Genomic DNA, 18,164 nt, shown 5'->3' with positions numbered 1-18,164 from the left:
TCACTCCCCCACTCACCACAAAGGCCAAGCAGGGGAGAACTGGCTTGTGGAGAACAGGTGGCTCGTGGACGCCACCTGCTGGTTAGTTAGAGAAAGTGTACTCCACGAAGCTGTAGATCTGATAAATTAGAGATAAGGACGTCAATTGGTCTACAAATCCTAAAAGAACCCTATCAAGTTCAGCAAATGCCAAGAGGCCAAAAACAACAGAAAATTATAAAGCATATGAAAAAAACCAGATGATATGGATAACCCAAGCCCAAGCACCCAAATCAAAAGACCAGAAGACACACAGCACCTAGAGCAGCTACTCAAAGAACTAAAGATGAACAATGAGACCATAGTACGGGATACAAAGGATATCAAGAAGACCCTAGAACAGCATAAAGAAGACATTGCAAGACTAAATAAAAAAATAGATGATCTTATGGAAATTAAAGAAATGGCTGACCAAATTAAAAAGATTCTGGACACTCATAGTACAAGACTAGAGGAAGCTGAACAACGAATCAGTGACTTGGAGGATGACAGAATGGAAAATGAAAGCATAAAAGAAAGAATGGGGAAAAAAATTGAAAAAATTGAAACGGACCTCAGGGATATGATAGATGATATGAAACATCTAAATATAAGACTCATTGGTGTTCCAGAGGGGGAAGAAAAGGGTAAAGGTCTAGGAAGAGTATTCAAAGAAATTGTTGGGGAAAACTTCCCAAATCTTCTAAACAACATAAATACACAAATCATAAATGCTCAGCGAACTCCAAATAGAATAAATCCAAATAAACCCACTCCGAGACATATACTGATCACACTGTCAAACACGGAAGAGAAGGAGCAAGTTCTGAAAGCAGCAAGAGAAAAGCAATTCACCACATACAAAGGAAACAGCATAAGACTAAGTAGTGACTACTCAGCAGCCACCATGGAGGCGAGAAGGCAGTGGCACGATATATTTAAAATTCTGAGTGAGAAAAATTTCCAACCAAGAATACTTTATCCAGCAAAGCTCTCCTTCAAATTTGAAGGAGAGCTTAAATTTTTCACACACAAACAAATGCTGAGAGAATTTGCTAACAAGAGACCTGCCCTACTGGAGATACTAAAGAGAGCCCTACAGACAGAGAAACAAAGAAAGGACAGAGAGACTTGGAGAAGGTTCAGTACTAAAGAGATTTGGTATGGGTACAATAAAGGATATTAATAGAGAGAGGGGAAAAATATGACAAACATAAACCAAAGGATAAGATGGCTGATTCAAGAAATGCCTTCACGGTTATAACGTTGAATGTAAATGGATTAAACTCCCCAATTAAAAGATATAGATTCGCAGAATGGATCAAAAAAAATGAACCATCAATATGTTGCATACAAGAGACTCATCTTAGACACAGGGACACAAAGAAATTGAAAGTGAAAGGATGGAAAAAAATATTTCATGCAAGCTACAGCCAAAAGAAAGCAGGTGTAGCAATATTAATCTCAGATAAAATAAACTTTAAATGCAGGGATGTTTTGAGAGACAAAGAAGGCCACTACATACTAATAAAAGGGGCAATTCAGCAAGAAGAAATAACAATCGTAAATGTCTATGCACCCAATCAAGGTGCCACAAAATACATGAGAGAAACACTGGCAAAACTAAAGGATGCAATTGATGTTTCCACAATAATTGTGGGAGACTTCAACACATCACTCTCTCCTATAGATAGATCAACCAGACAGAAGACCAATAAGGAAATTGAAAACCTAAACAATCTGATAAATGAATTTACAGGACATTACATCCCAAATCACCAGGATACACATACTTTTCTAGTGCTCACGGAACTTTCTCCAGAATAGATCATATGCTGGGACATAAAACAAGCCTCAGTAAATTTAAAAAGATTGAAATTATTCAAAGCACTTTCTCTGACCACAATGGAATACCATTAGAAGTCAATAACCATCAGAGACTTAGAAAATTCACAAATACCTGGAGGTTAAACAACGCACTCCTAAACAATCAGTGGGTTAAAGAAGAAATAGCAAGAGAAATTACTAAATATATAGAGACGAACGAAAATAAGAACACAACATACCAAAACCTATGGGATGCAGCAAAAGCAGTGCTAAGGGGGAAATTTATAGCACTAAACGCATATATTAAAAAGGAAGAAAGAGCCAAAATCAAAGAACTAATGGATCAACTGAAGAAGCTAGAAAATGAACAGCAAACCAATCCTAAACCAAGTAGAAGAAAAGAAATAACAAGGATTAAAGCAGAAATAAATGACATAGAGAACAAAAAAACAATAGAGAGGATAAATATCACCAAAAGTTGGTTCTTCGAGAAGATCAACAAGATTGACAAGCCCCTAGCTAGACTGACAAAATCAAAAAGAGAGAAGACCCATATAAACAAAATAATGAATGAAAAAGGTGACATAACTGCAGATCCTGAAGAAATTAAAAAATTATAAGAGGATACTATGAACAACTGTATGGCAACAAACTGGATAATGTAGAGGAAATGGACAATTTCCTGGAAACATATGAACAACCTAGACTGACCAGAGAAGAAATAGAAGACCTCAACCAAACCATCACAAGCAAAGAGATCCAATCAGTCATCAAAAATCTTCCCGCAAATAAATGCCCAGGGCCAGATGGCTTCACAGGGGAATTCTACCAAACTTTCCAGAAAGAACTGACACCAATCTTACTCAAACTCTTTCAAAACATTGAAGAAAATGGAACACTATCTAACTCATTTTATTAAGCTAACATCAATCTAATACCAAAACCAGGCAAAGATGCTACAAAAAAGGAAAACTACCGGCCAATCTCCCTAATGAATATAGATGCAAAAATCCTCAACAAAATACTTGCAAATCGAATCCAAAGACACATTAAAAAAATCATACACCATGACCAAGTGGGGTTGATTCCAGGCATGCAAGGATGGTTCAACATAAAAAAATCAATCAATGTATTACAACACACTAACAAGTCAAAAGGGAAAATTCAATTGATCATCTCAATAGATGCTGAAAAAGCATTTGACAAAATCCAACATCCCTTTTTGATAAAAACACTTCAAAAGGTAGGAATTGAAGAAAACTTCCTCAATATGATAAAGAGCATATATGAAAAACCCACAGCCAGCATAGTACTCAATGGTGAGAGACTGAAAGCCTTCCCTCTAAGATCAGGAACAAGACAAGGATGCCCGCTGTCACCACTGTTATTCAACATTGTGCTGGAAGTGCTAGCCAGGGCAATCCGGCAAGACAAAGAAATAAAAGGCATCCAAATTGGAAAAGAAGAAGTAAAACTGTCAGTGTTTGCAGATGATATGATCTTATATCTAGAAAACCCTGAGAAATCGATGATACAGCTACTAGAGCTAATAAACAAATTTAGCAAAGTAGCGGGATACAAGATTAATGCACATAAGTCAGTAATGTTTCTATATGCTAGAAATGAACAAACTGAAGAGACACTCAAGAAAAAGATACCAGTTTCAATAGCAACTAAAAAAATCAAGTACCTAGGAATCAACTTAACCAAAGATGTAAAAGACCTATACAAAGAAAACTACATAACTCTACTAAAAGAAATAGAAGAGGACCTTAAAAGATGGAAAAATATTCCATGTTCATGGATAGGAAGGCTAAATGTCATTAAGATGTCAATTCTACCCAAACTCATCTACAGATTCAATGCAATCCCAATCAAAATTCCAACAACCTACTTTGCAGACTTGGAAAAGCTAGTTATCAAATTTATTTGGAAAGGGAAGATGCCTCGAATTGCTAAAGACACTCTAAAAAAGAAAAACGAAGTGGGAGGACTTACACTCCCTGACTTTGAAGCTTATTATAAAGCCACAGTTGTCAAAACAGCATGGCATTGGCACAAAGATAGACATATAGATCAATGGAATCGAATTGAGAATTCAGAGATAGACCCTCAGATCTATGGCTGACTGATCTTTGATAAGGCCCCCAAAGTCACTGAACTGAGTCATAACGGTCTTTTCAACAAATGGGGCTGGGAGAATTGGATATCCATATCCAAAAGAATGAAAGAGTACCCCTACCTCACCCCCTACACAAAAATTAACTCAAAATGGACCAAAGATCTCAATATAAAAGAAAGTACCATAAAACTCCTAGAAGATAATGTAGGAAAACATCTTCAAGACCTTGTATTAGGCGGCCACTTCCTAGACTTTACACCCAAAGCACAAGCAACAAAAGAGAAAATAGATAAATGGGAACTCCTCCAGCTTAGAAGTTTCTGCACCTCAAAGGAATTTCTCAAAAAGGTAAAGAGGCAGCCAACTCAATGGGAAAAATTTTTTGGAAACCATGTATCTGACAAAGGACTGATATCTTGCATATATAAAGAAATCCTACAACTTAATGACAATAGTACAGACAGCCCAATTATAAAATGGGCAAAAGATATGAAAAGACAGTTCTCTGAAGAGGAAATACAAATGGCCAAGAAACACATGCAAAAATGTTCAGCTTCACTAGCTATTAGAGAGATGCAAATTAAGACCACAATGAGATACCATCTAACACCGATTAGAATAGCTGCCATTAAACAAACAGGAAACTACAAATGCTGGAGGGGATGTGGAGAACTTGGAACTCTTATTCATTGTTGGTGGGACTGTATAATGGTTCAGCCACTCTGGAAGTCAGTCTGGCAGTTCCTTAGAAAACTAGATATAGAGTTACCGTTCGATCCAGCGACTGCACTTCTCGGTACATACCCGGAAGATCGGAAAGCAGTGACACGAACGGATATCTGCACGCCAATGTTCATAGCAGCATTATTCACAATCGCCAAGAGATGGAAACAACCCAAATGTCCTTCAACAGATGAGTGGATAAATAAAATGTGGTATATACACACGATGGAATACTACGCGGCAGTAAGAAGGAACGAACTCGTGAAACATATGACAACATGGATGAGCCTTGAAGACATAATGCTGAGCGAAATAAGCCAGGCACAAAAAAGAGAAATATTATATGCTACCACTAATGTGAACTTTGAAAAATGTAAAACAAATGGTTTATAATGTAGAATGTAGGGGAACTAGCAATAGAGAGCAATTAAGGAAGCGGGAACAATAATCCAACAAGAACAGATAAGCTATTTAATGTTCTGAGGATGCCCAGGAATGACTATGGTCTGTTAATTTCTGATGGATATAGTAGGAACAAGTTCACAGAAATGTTGCTATATTAGGTAATTTTCTTGGGGTAAAGTAGGAACATGGAAGTAAAGCAGTTAGCTTAGCTTAGTTGTCTTTTTCTTACTCCCTTGTTATGGTCTCTTTGAAATGTTCTTTTATTGTATGTTTTTTTTTAATTTTTTTTTCATACAGTTGATTTAAAAAAGAAAGGAAATGTAAAAAAAAAAAAAAGAAAAACAAGGTAAAAAATATGTAGTGCCCCCTTGAGGAGCCTGTGGAGAATGCAGGGGTATTGGCCCACCCCACCTCGATGGTTGCGAACATGACCACAGACATAGGGGACTGGTGGATTGATGGGTTGAGCCCTCTACCATAGGTTTTACCCTTGGGAAGACGGTTGCTGCAAAGGAGAGGCTAGGCGTCCCTATAATTGTGCCTAAGAGCCTCCTCCCGAATACCTCTTTGTTGCTCAGATGTGGCCCTCTCTCTCTAGCTAAGCCAACTTGGCAGGTGAAATCACTGCCCTCCCCCCTACGTGGGATCAGACACCCAGGGGAATGAATCTCCCTGGCAACGTGGAATATGACTTCCGGGGAGGAATGTAGGCCTGGCATCGTGGGACAGAGAACATCTTGATCAAAAGGGGGATGTGAAAGGAAATGAAATAAGCTTCAGTGGCAGAGAGATTCCAAAACGAGCCGAGAGGTCACTCTGGTGGGCACCCTTACACACACTTTAGACAACCCTTTTTAGGTTCTAATGAATTGGGGTAGCTGGTGGTGGATACCTGAAACTATCAAACTACAGCCCAGAACCCATGAATCTCGAAGACAATTGTATAAAAATGTAGCTTATGAGGGGTGACAATGGGATTGGGAAAGCCATAAGGACCACACTCCACTTTGTCTAGTTTATGGATGGATGAGTAGAAAAATAGGGGAAGGAAACAAACAAACAAACAGACAAAGGTACCCAGTGTTCTTTTTTACTTCAATTGCTCTTTTTCACTTTAATTATTATTCTTGTTATTTTTGTGTGTGTGCTAATGAAGGTGTCAGGGATTGATTTAGGTGATGAATGTACAACTATGTAATGGTACTGTGAACAATCGAATGTACGATTTGTTTTGTATGACTGCGTGGTATGTGAATATATCTCAATAAAATGAAGATAAAAAATAAATAAATAAATTTAAATAAATAAAAAGAACCATGTATATATGTACAGAATATCTCTGAAAGGATAAAATTGGTGAAGAGAACTAGGGGGTGGGGGTAAGGAAGGGAGGCAGATTACTTTTCACTCTATATCCTTTTGAACCTTTCAAATGTTATGGAGTACATTCAAAAATACATATACAAAGTGAAAGATAAGCACTAAAGATATGAACAGACAACTCACAAAAGAGGAAATACCAAGAGCTAATAAACATGAAAAGAGAATACATTTTTCAACACTTAGCTTAGTCAAAAAATTTTTAATTGAGAATATCAAATGTTAGCAACAGGTATTTTCATGCTCTGCTCATGAGAGTATACATTGGAAAAGTAACTTTGGAGAACAGTTTGGCAGTGTCCTATCAAAATTAAAATTGTGCACACCCTACAGCCCAACAATGCCACTTCTCAGTATCTCTCTTACAGGTACCCTTGCACACATGCCTAAAAAGGCATGTACAAGGATGGTCAGTGCAGCTTTGTTTGTAACAATAAAAACTGGAAGCAAGTTAAATGTCCACCAACAAGGGGATGCTTAAATAATCTATGCCATGCCCATAGCATGGAATGTTATGCATCAAGTGAAAAGAATGGGGTAGGTCCATGTGCTGGTTTGAATCTGTTATGTACCCCATAAAAGACTATGTTCTCTTAATCCACTCTTGTGGGGGCATACCTATTGTGGGTGGGATCTTCTGATTAGGTTGCTTCCATGGAAATGCGACTCACCCAATTGTGGATGGAACCTTTTGATTAGATTATTTCTGTGGAGATGTGACCCTGCCCATTCAAGGCTTAATTAGTTTACTGAAATCCTCAAGAGATCTCAGGGAAAGAGAGAGAGCTCAGAGCTGACACAAACCCAGTCACTTGGAGATGCTGAGAGAGACATTCTGGAGAGAAGCTAAGATACATAATCCAGAATTTGCCCCCTGGAGAAGCAAGCAAGGACCCACAGCTGCTGAAACAGAAGCGCAGAGACATTTTGGTGAAAGCCATTGAAACCAGAAGCTAAACCCAGGAAAGAAGGTTCAGCAGAGCCAGCCATGTGCCTTCCCATGTGACAGAGTACCCCAGATGCCATTAGCCTTTCCTCAGAGAAGGTATCAACCTCTTGATGCCTAATTTGTACATTTTCATGAGCTTAAACCTGCAAATTTGCAACCTAATAAATCCCCATTGAAAAAGCCAATCCATTCTTGTATATTGCATTTTGGCAGCTTTAGCAAACCAAAACAGTCCACATGCATTAACACTGAAAGAGCTTCAAGAGTGTGCTACTATTTATGCAACAGAAGTTTAGAAAGTATGATTCTAAATATATACATATATAATATATATTTTTGTATGTGTATATATGGTCTAGAAGGACAACATCAAGCTTTTAACGGAAGTTTACTCTGTTAAAATGACCTAACACTACTGCTGGCCCATATAACACCTTTATGATAGTTAGAAAAAAGCTCCCTTTCTTTCAGGCAATTTACTGCCATCTGCTACAAATATATTACTTACATGTAAAAATTTACTGCCAAGTGAATAGCACCCTCAGGGTTGCTTGGTACACAATCTGCACAATCATACCCTCAGACCCCAGTGGGCATTCCCTTTATCTGTAATGATTGGATTTTTTAAAGTAAGGCAGGGTGGTGGTTTGAAGCTTTGATGTACCCCCAGAAAAGGCCATGTTCTTTTCATCCATTCCTGTGGGTGCAGATCTATTGTAGGTGGGACCTTTTATTAGTTATTTCAGCTGAGGCCTGCCACAGGGTGGGTCTTAATCCTCTTCTTGGAGTCCTTGATAAGAGAATAAAGACAGAAAGAGACACAGAAGATGAGATGAAATTAAGAGAAGCTTACAGAGAAAAGCCCAGGGGAGCTAAGAGAGGAACCACAGCAGCTGAGAGAGGAAGCCACTAGAACTAGAAGCTGAAAGCAATGAAACCCAAGAGCAAAGGACCAGCAGACACTGGCCATTATCAGTGCCAATATCAGACTTACTGTTTCCAGGTGCAGGGTGGATCTGCACAGCAGCAATGCTTGGGTAACACACACCTGTCACCCTTCCTTTCAGACAGCAGGAATTCAGTAAACTCATGCATAATGAAGTAAGTGAAGTATCGTTTCTCTGTACTGTCAGGTGTCCATTTTCTTGCTTCTCTGTATGTTTCAAATCATGTTTTGGAGGCAAGAAGAGTTGGTAAGGTATTTGCACTAATTGCTCATGGCAGCTTAGAACATTTTGCAATATTAAACAATTCAAATTACTGTTAAATTTCTATCTATGTGAGTTTAGACATAACATGGATGAAATGGGATACTGATTCCTTGTACTGACAAGCTAAATGGACATTGAACATTAGAATTGTGAAGAGTTTTGTTTATGTGAAAACATTAAATAATATTTTGTTAGCTTTTTGAGAAATCAAATTAAAAATTTCCAGCTTTATTTAAATAATTTTTATTTTAAAAAATTGTCTATTAATTATAATTCACATTTTGCTTTTTAATTTTAAGGGGTGATACTGAATGTTTTAGAAGAAAAATAACTTTTGAAAACCAGATGAAACTTTTGAGGAAAATACATCCAAATTTTGTTCACTTTGACTATAACTGTTTATTTTTAAATTCTTTAGATCATTACTGTCAATAGAAGACAAATTATGTAAAAATTGTAATTATGACAACAAAATTAATGATTTTGCTACAGTAAAGTTAAGAAAATAATTTTATAGGTTAAATATATAATACCTCATGAATTATGAATGCATCTATCTTAGCACTCATATAAACATATCCAGTCTTTCAACAGACATGCCTAATAATTAAATTCAGTCATCTTTGATATTTTACCAAATGTCAATCACATAAAAACACGTCTGTAAACATATTTTCCAATTTTGTCATTATGAGGCAGATCTGTCAAGGTAGGAGACTAGATCATATTTCATTTAACAGTTTGTCAGCTTGATGTATAACTTGTAAATATTTAGACATATGATATGTGTGTCTCCATTTTACTCTTGGCTCAGGACCTATAAACATTATAGGCATGTCTATGGATAAATGTATGGACAATAAAATTAATCTTGAACTGAACCTCACACCATATAGAAATATCATTTCAAGACACATCAAAAACCTAAATGTAAAAGATAAATCTATTAAGTTTCTGGAAGAAAAATTAGAGTGCAATTTGCTGGACTTTGAGGTTGGCAAAGATTTTTTAAAACAGAGCATAAAAATATTTATTGTATGCTAATTTTGATCCCTTGGTTAAGGTCCTGGCTGCCAGGTATCCCCACTGTAAAGGCACATTTTCCACTTTGTAATTAGAAGTAATCTTGGGATGATATGTTGGCACTGTCAGCACAAATGTTTTTTATTTTGTTTTTACCACTTTCTATTTCTCCTTTTGTAATTCTCATTTTCCAATTACTTTTTTAATATCTGTTTTACCCATAGTGTCTGTTTTGCTCACTGCTGTATCCTAGTATATCATAGGCACACAATGAATATTTGGAGGGAAAGGCATTTATCATAAAGAAAAATTGATAAACTGATCTACATTAAAATTAAGATGTTCTATTCATCAAAGGACATCATTAAGAGAATGGAAAAATTAACCAGAGTAGGAGAAGATATTTGCAATGTATAAATCTGACAAATGATTTGAATCCAGAATGTATAAATAACTCCTTAAAATCAATTTTTTAAAAATGCAGAAACCCAATAGAAAAAAAGGGCAAAGTCTTGAACAAGCCCTTCTCAGAAGATGACATTCAAATGAAAATTAAACATATAAAAAGGTGTTGACCTCATTATTCATCGGAGAAATACGTATTAAAACCATTCACCAGAATAACTAAAATTGAAAAGACTAACAGTACTAAATTTTGCCAAGGATGTGGAGTAACTGGAACTTTCATAATTATTTTGGAAAATCATTTGGTGGTATCTCCTAAAACTGAACATACCCCATGGCTCAACAAATGCACAACTGGAGAAATCCACACGTGTTTGCTAGATAACATGTACAAGGAAGTTCATAGCATCACTATTCATAATATCCCCAAACCATCCACAACCCAAATGACCATCCATATCAGGAGAGATTAATAAACTGTGACGTATCCATACAAAACTACGCGGTTAGTGAATCCCCTGTGCTATGCACAACAATATGGATGACTTTCTTAAGCAGAACGATCAGTGAAAAAAGACAACAGAAAAAAAGACATAAAACACCAAATAGACAAAACTCATCTGTCTCATTATTAGTCATGGTGGTGGGAGCTGATGAGGAAGTCATGGCTGGAAGGAGCATGAGATGATTTTCTGTTTCTCAATTTGGCTGCTGTTGACACAGGTGCATATGCAGAATGGGTGCAGACAGGGAGAGAAACCCGCTGACCTGATTCACCTCACAGCTAGGGTCTTGCACATCAGTCCCTGCCCAGCCAATAAAACTACATTATTGTATGTAATTTCCCTCCTGTAAACTCTTATAGTCCCTATAAAGGTTTTTCTCAGGATTCCCTCTTGGGGTTGGGGAAACTGTGGGCTTCATGCAGAAGCACTTTGGTAATTCTCTAGGAGGTCACATGCCCAAAAGGGTGAGATGTCTTCCTCTTACACCACATGGCACCCCAGAATAATGTCTGAGGTCAGGTCTGTGGTTGTATTAGCCCTGACAGTGGACCCATCCTCTTCTTCATGCAATGATGTTTTCTGGATTCAGTGTTTGACAATTTTCACTGCCTCTCAAATGTCCTGAGAAGCATCATTGAAAACTACATAAGGAACTTCAAGAAATTCCTGCCTCAACATTTACAAAAGTATGAATTGCAACCGTAAGAACTTGAGCAGGATGTTTTCCAAGAGGGTATTCATTCACCACAGATAGAATTTCCCCTGGGCTTTACAGCCTGTGAAGCTTGCTTGAACCAACATCAAATGATTTTATTTGGTTGAATCCATTAAAGTAGAATAAATGGCCTTTGTGAGCAAATTTTCTCAATCCCAATTAGATTTGACTATTGCATTAATTCCCGCACAGTGACACATTTTTCTCATTTAGCACATCTTGTACACAGTTTCCTGAACTAATGCCAAGCCACCCTGTCTCCTGATTCAGAGGCACAATGGATGACCTACTGCAGGTTGTGGCAGCATCGTTATCAGTATCACTGAGGGCAGCAGCAGGAACAGCTAATCAAAAGGAAAAGAATGCAGCATGAGGCAAGGCTCAGGGATAGAGTGGGACAGAGTGAGAGAAATGTTTGTGTATATGACTCAGTACTTTTTTAAAAAGAAAACTTGATGGTCTTTTTGTCTGCATGAAATATTTCATGTCAAAACATCAACCTCAGCAACAACTAGCTGGCTTCAAGATAATTACGTTAACAGGGTCACCTGCTATCATAAAGAGCATGTTTTTTTGATGTTTGCCAACAGCTTTTAAGCATCACCCCTTTCTCTTCCCCTTCTGTTCCACATGTGGGCAAGGTGATAAGAAAGTTTGGTGCTCCCTCCTTTAGTGCCGGTGGAAAGTTCAAACACATGCAGTAACCCTCACCTCAGTGCTACCCCCTTAACCAACACAAAATCCCCACATAAACCCCCTTTACTTGCTCTCTCAAGCCATTTTCAGACCTGCTTGCAAGCCACCCTACTCTCCCCTAGAAAGCCTCATTATGTGAGGAATAAACCTTTTCACACCCTGTGTGTGTGTGTTTGTGCCTGTGATTACCAGTCATGAAATCTCAACCAAATTCAGGGTAGAGGTCCATTCTGTTTCTTTTGGGGACCATTGGGCCATAGTATATACCCATGGCAAATGTCAGTTGCCTCAAATTCTTAGGCAAATGTGCCCTGCACTTAGGTGAATTATGCAGATGTGCTCTGCACCAGGGTTTAAAATAACTCCAGATGAAGGCCCCCAAATACACCTGATCTGTAAGTGTAAAAAAAACCTGATCCTACATTAAAGCCCAAATCATAATGCTTTGAGCCACCAGCTGCTTCAGTGTAAAACCTCAGCTTCTCTCTCCCCAAATCCCTCCCCCCAGCTATCTTTGGAAGCCCCCAAGGGGTGCCTCACATGTGTCTTTAAACCTGTCAGCCCCAGTCACCACCTGGAATCACTGTATTTTTCCTCTCTTGCTCCAACAATTGCACATTATTGTCCACTGCCCTTAAATTTACTTCAAGGACATGTGCATTTGTTGTTGTGATGGAGGCAAATTGGGAAAGAACCCTTGTCTAATTCTTTTCATGTCAGTGTCAGCCCTGACCGAGACATGGCGTTCTCTCAAATTGCTCTTCAGTGCATATGACAAACAGCACTAATCAAATCTGCTCATTCCTATGTCACTTCATAGGAGAAAACCATTAGGCCCTTTTCTCGATTCAGGGAGACTTTGAGGAGTTTTCAGGGAGTCAGACAACTTGACAGCTTCAGAGTGTCTCCCTGCGAAGCTTACGCCCCACGAGCCGTGACTGAGCATGATTTCTTCTCCGTCTCCTGACCGGCACTGGCACTCCTTGACAAACCTCCCATCAGCGCACAATCTCTGTCTCTATGGCAACAGATAGGCCTAAAGCAACACACTGTCCAACTTTCCTCCACAGGATGAAATCTGTGCTCACAAGTAGGTTCATTAAGGAAACAAAGAAAATTAGATAAAGACAAAATCTGTTCTGATCTGAAGGATTAACATTAAAGAACAAAATAAAGTTAACAAAAAGCAAGAGAAAATATGTAAAGATGAAAAGCTGTTCATGATACAATGTCTAATGCAACAAGGCAGGTTATAAAAGGTGTGTAAATTATGCTTTCATTTTAGTTTTCTTAAAGAAGGAATGTATGATAGGTATAAATTTACAGCCACAATCTCACTTTTCCAAGAAATGACTCATTTCTTTATTTTCTTTATAGAAATATATCAGACCCTAAACCCTACTCCACTGGATTCATGGGAAAGTCAATCTCAGGCATAACTGAGGCCTCTTCATGATCTCTCCTACAGTCCAACAGCTGCCTCCATACCTGGCCATAAAACGTCTGAGAGGTTTTACTCAGAGATAAATATCTGTCTGGGGAGGCTTCAAGTCTTCAGTCTCCACTGGCTACCAACAAGATGACCATAGTCCAAACCCTCATGGACCTTTCGTGTTATTTCTGTGCCATCTGTTGCTGTCAGGTATGTGGGGAAAAGGATACTCTCTACATTGCTCTTGGAAATGTGAAGTGTTACAGCCCTTTTTGAAGGCAATCTAGCAGTCTCTATTACAATTAAAAATACATATGGCCTTCAAGATACAAATTCCATTTCTTGGACTCTATACCAAAATCAATTTATAAGAAAATTTTGTAAAAGGATGATGATTTTTTTACAGTAGATAAGAACTGGAAAAAAAATTGAATTCCCATCAATAGGGAATGCCTGCATAAGTTGTATTTCATCTACTTCATGAAACATTTCACAGTCATTGAAAATAATAAATTTGCACTATATCAGTCAACTTGATGGAATGCCATGAAGCATTTTGGAATGAAACAGTAAGGTGCAGAAAAGTATGCATAATATGTGTGCCAGTTTGAATGCATTATGTCCCCCAAAAAAAGTCATATTCTTTGATGCAGTCTTGTGGGGCAGACATTTTGGTGCTGATTAGATTTGCAGGGAAATGCGCCCCACCCAACTGTATGTAACAACTCTGATGAAATATTTCCATGGAGGCATGGCCCCACCCATTCAGGGTGGGCCTTGATCAGTGGAGCTATATAAATGAGGTGACAGACAGAAGGAACTCAGTGCAGCTGTGAGTGACATTTTGAAGAGGAGCTACTGCCAAGAGGAACACTTTGAAGAAAGCACAGGAGCTGCAGATGAGAGGCAGTTTGAAGACAGCCATTGAAAGCAGACTCTTGCTCCGGAGAAGCTAACAGAGGACAAATATCCCAAGTGCAACTAAGAGTGACATTTTTGAGGAACTGCAGCCTAGAGAGGAACATCCTGGGAGAAAGCCATTTTAAAACCAGAACTTTGGAGCAGACGCCAGCCACGTGCCTTCCCAGCTAACAGAGGTTTTCCGGACACCATTGGCCATCCTCCAGTGAAGGTACCCGATTGCTGATGTGTTACCTTGGACACTTTATGGCCTTAAGACTGTAACTGTGTAACCAAATAAAACCCCTTTTTTAAAAGCCAATCCATTTCTGGTGTTTTGCATTCCAGCAGCATTAGCAAACTAGAACAATATGATTCAATTTTTGGAAGGCATACACTGATACATACATAAAAACCTGTGCATACATACATGTTTACAAATATGCATAACCTTACATATATATATATATACACACACACACACAGTGTGTATATATATATATATATATATATATACACACACACACACACAGTGTGTATATATATATATATATATATATATATGTATATATATATGTATGTAATTATATGAGTACAGAGAAAAATATGGAAGGTCACACATTGGATTGTTAACATGGCTTACTTGGAAGTCAAGATGGGGTAAAGGGTTAATGTGGTGGACAGGACTGGGAAAACTTTCCACAACAAACACTGAATGTAAGATACGATCCCTTTTATTTAAGATTTTATACATGTGTGTCTGTATAAAAAATGATAAATGTTTTAAAATAAAATTCTAGGCAATATTACACAGTCAATGCAATCCTTATTAAAATCCTAGCAGCCTTTTGTGAAGAAATTGATAAACTGATCCTAAACTTTGTATGGAAATGCAAAGGACCCAGAATAGTCAAAACAATCTTGGAAAAAGAAGAACAAAGTTAGAGGACTCACATTTCACAATTTCAAAACTTACTACAAAGCTATGGTAATAAAGACAGGTATTGGCATAAGGATAGACATATAGATCAATGGAATAGAATTGAGTGCAAAAATAAATCCTTACATTTATGGTCAATTTATTTTTAACAACGTTGCCAAGATAATTCAATGGAGGAAAGAATAGTCTTTTTAACAAATGGCGCTGGGACAACTGGATAGCCATATACAAAAGAATAAAGTTGGGCCCTACCTCACCCCATATACAAAAATTAAATCAAAATGAATCTTCAATATAAATGTAAGAACTAAAGTTATAAAACTCTTAGAAGAAAACATAGCAGTTAATTTTTATATCCTTGGGTTAGGCAATGCTTTCTTAGATATGACACTAAAAACACAAACAACAAAAGAAAACATGGATAAATGAAGAAGTTACAGAAGGTATGATACCATTTTAAAGTAGTTAAAATGCTGTAAAACAATATTATATTTTATTTATGGAGACATGTAGTAATGTTTTAAAAAATGCATGGGAATGAAAAATATCAAATTCAAGATAGTGGTAGACAGGAAAATAAGATCAGGAAGGGATACACAGGGGTTTCAATTTCTGTAAAGTTTTATCTCTAAAAAATGTGAAGCAAATATGATATGGCATGAAGATTTTTTTTTTCTTTTTTACTTTAATTGCTCTTTTTTTTTTTTTTTTCATTTTTATTGAGATTGTTCAGATACCATACAATTATCCAAAGATCCAAAGTGTACAATCACTTGCCCCTGGGTACCCTCATACAGCTGTGCATCCATCACACTTAATTTTTGTTCAATTTTTAGAAACTTTTCATTACTCCAGACAAGAAATAAAGTGAAAGATGAAAAAAGAAAAAAAGAAAAGGAAACTCTAATCCTCCCCTATCCCTAACCAACCCCCCTCAATTGTTGACTCCTAGTATTGATATAGTACGTTTGTTACTGTTTATGAAAAAATGTTGAAATACTACTAACTGTAGTATATAGTTTGTAATAGGTATATAGTTCTTTCCTATATGCCCCTCTATTATTAACTTCTAATTGTATTGTCATACATTTGTTCTGGTTCATGAAGTGATTTCTAGTATTTGTACAGTTGATCATGGACATTACCCACAATAAAGAATCAGACAATACCACCAATGTCAAGTGTCTAACATGCCTCTCCTATCCCCCCCTCTTATCTGCATTTACCTTAGTATATCACCTTTGTTACATTAAAGGAAGCATAATACAATGATTCTATTAGTTACAGTCTCTAGTTTATGCTGATTGCATCCCTCCCCCAATGCCTCCCCATTTTTAACACCTTGCAAGGTTGACATTTGCTTGTTCTCCCTCGTAAAAGAACATATTTGTACATTTTATCACAATTGTTGAACACTCTAGATTTCACCAAGTTACACAGTCCCAGTCATTATCTTTCCTCCTTTCTTGTGGTGTCTCACGTGCTCCCCATCTTCCTCTCTCAACCGTATTCATAGTTACCTTTGTTCAGTGTACTTACATTGTTGTGCTACCATCTCCCAAAATTGTGTTCCAAACCGCACACTCCTGTCTTCTATCACCCTGTAGTGCTCCCTTTAGTATTTCCTGTAGGGCAGGTATCTTGTTCACAAAGTCTCTCATTGTCTGTTTGTCAGAAAATATTTTGAGCTCTCCCTCATATTTGAAGGACAGCTTTGCTGGATACAGGATTCTTGGTTGGTGGTTTTTCTCTTTCAGTATCTTAAACATATCACACCACTTCCTTCTTGCCTCCATGGTTTCTACTGAGAGATCCGCACATAGTCTTATTAAGCTTCCTTTGTATGTAATGGATTGCTTTTCTCTTGCTGCTTTCAGGATTCTCTCTTTGTCTTTGACATTTGATAATCTGATTATTAAGTGTCTTGGCGTAGGCCTATTTATATCTCTTCTGTTTGGAGTACGCTGCGCTTCTTGGATCTGTAATTTTATGTCTTTCTTAAGAGATGGGAAATTTTCATTAATTATTTCCTCTATTATTGCTTCTGCCCCCTTTCCCCTCTCTTCTCCTTCTGGGACACCAACGATACGTACATTATTGTACTTTGTTTCATCTTTGAGTTCCCGGAGACGTTGCTCATATTTTTTCATTCTTTTCTCCATCTGCTCCTTTGTGTGTAGGCTTTCAGGTGTTTTGTTCTCCAGTTCCTGAGTGTTTTCTTCTGCCTCTTGAGATCTGTTGTTGTATGTTTCCATTGTGTCTTTCATCTCTTGTGTTGTGCCTTTCATTTCCATAGATTCTACCAGTAGGTTTTTTGAACTTTTGATTTCTGCCGTATACAGGTCCAGTGCTTCCTTTACAGCCTCTATCTCTTTTGCAATATCTTCTGTAAACTTTTTGAATTGATTTAGCATTAGTTGTTTAAATTCCTGTATCTCAGTTGAAGTGTACGTTTGTTCCTTTGACTGGGCCATAACTTTGTTTTTCTTAGTGTAGGTTGTAATTTTCTGTTGTCTAGGCATGGTTTCCTTGTTTATCCAAATCAGGTTTTCCCAGACCAGAACAGAGGGAAGAAATATTCAGTATCTGGTTTCCCTGCGGGTGTGTCTTAGAAAATTGCTCCACCCTTTGATGCCTCGGGTCACTGTGCTTTTCTGCCCAGCAGGTGATGCCTGTTAGCCTATAATTCTTGACAGGTGTGAGGAGGTGTGGCCGTGTTCCCCCAGGCTCTGGGGTCTGGTTCTGAATGGAAAGGGCCCCACCCCTTTCCTCCTAGAGAAGACAGAACCCCCAGGTGGAGGTCATTAGCATTTCAATGGTCTCTCTCTCTCTCTGCTTGTGCTGTCTCCGCCCTTCCTGGAGTCACAGCCCTGGAAACTTAAAATGACTGGGGCTTTCTCTACTGAGCCAAA

The 18,164-nt window shown here is 37.8% G+C and overlaps 1 protein-coding gene across 1 annotated transcript in view; it reads right to left on the bottom strand.

Moving 5' to 3' along the window:
• The window catches only part of SNX10 (sorting nexin 10), a 137,338-nt gene that overhangs the window by 115,758 nt on the left and 3,416 nt on the right, over positions 1-18,164 (bottom strand). Inside the window, exon 2 of the mRNA XM_037836936.1 lies at positions 8,419-8,577. The gene's annotated coding sequence lies outside the window, so the exon portion shown is untranslated. The remainder of the gene's footprint in view (positions 1-8,418; positions 8,578-18,164) is intronic.

This window comes from Choloepus didactylus, chromosome 5 (genome assembly GCF_015220235.1).
Source record: "Choloepus didactylus isolate mChoDid1 chromosome 5, mChoDid1.pri, whole genome shotgun sequence".
Taxonomy (NCBI): Eukaryota; Metazoa; Chordata; class Mammalia; order Pilosa; family Megalonychidae; genus Choloepus; species Choloepus didactylus.
This window is presented reverse-complemented; position numbering and strand designations above follow the sequence as displayed.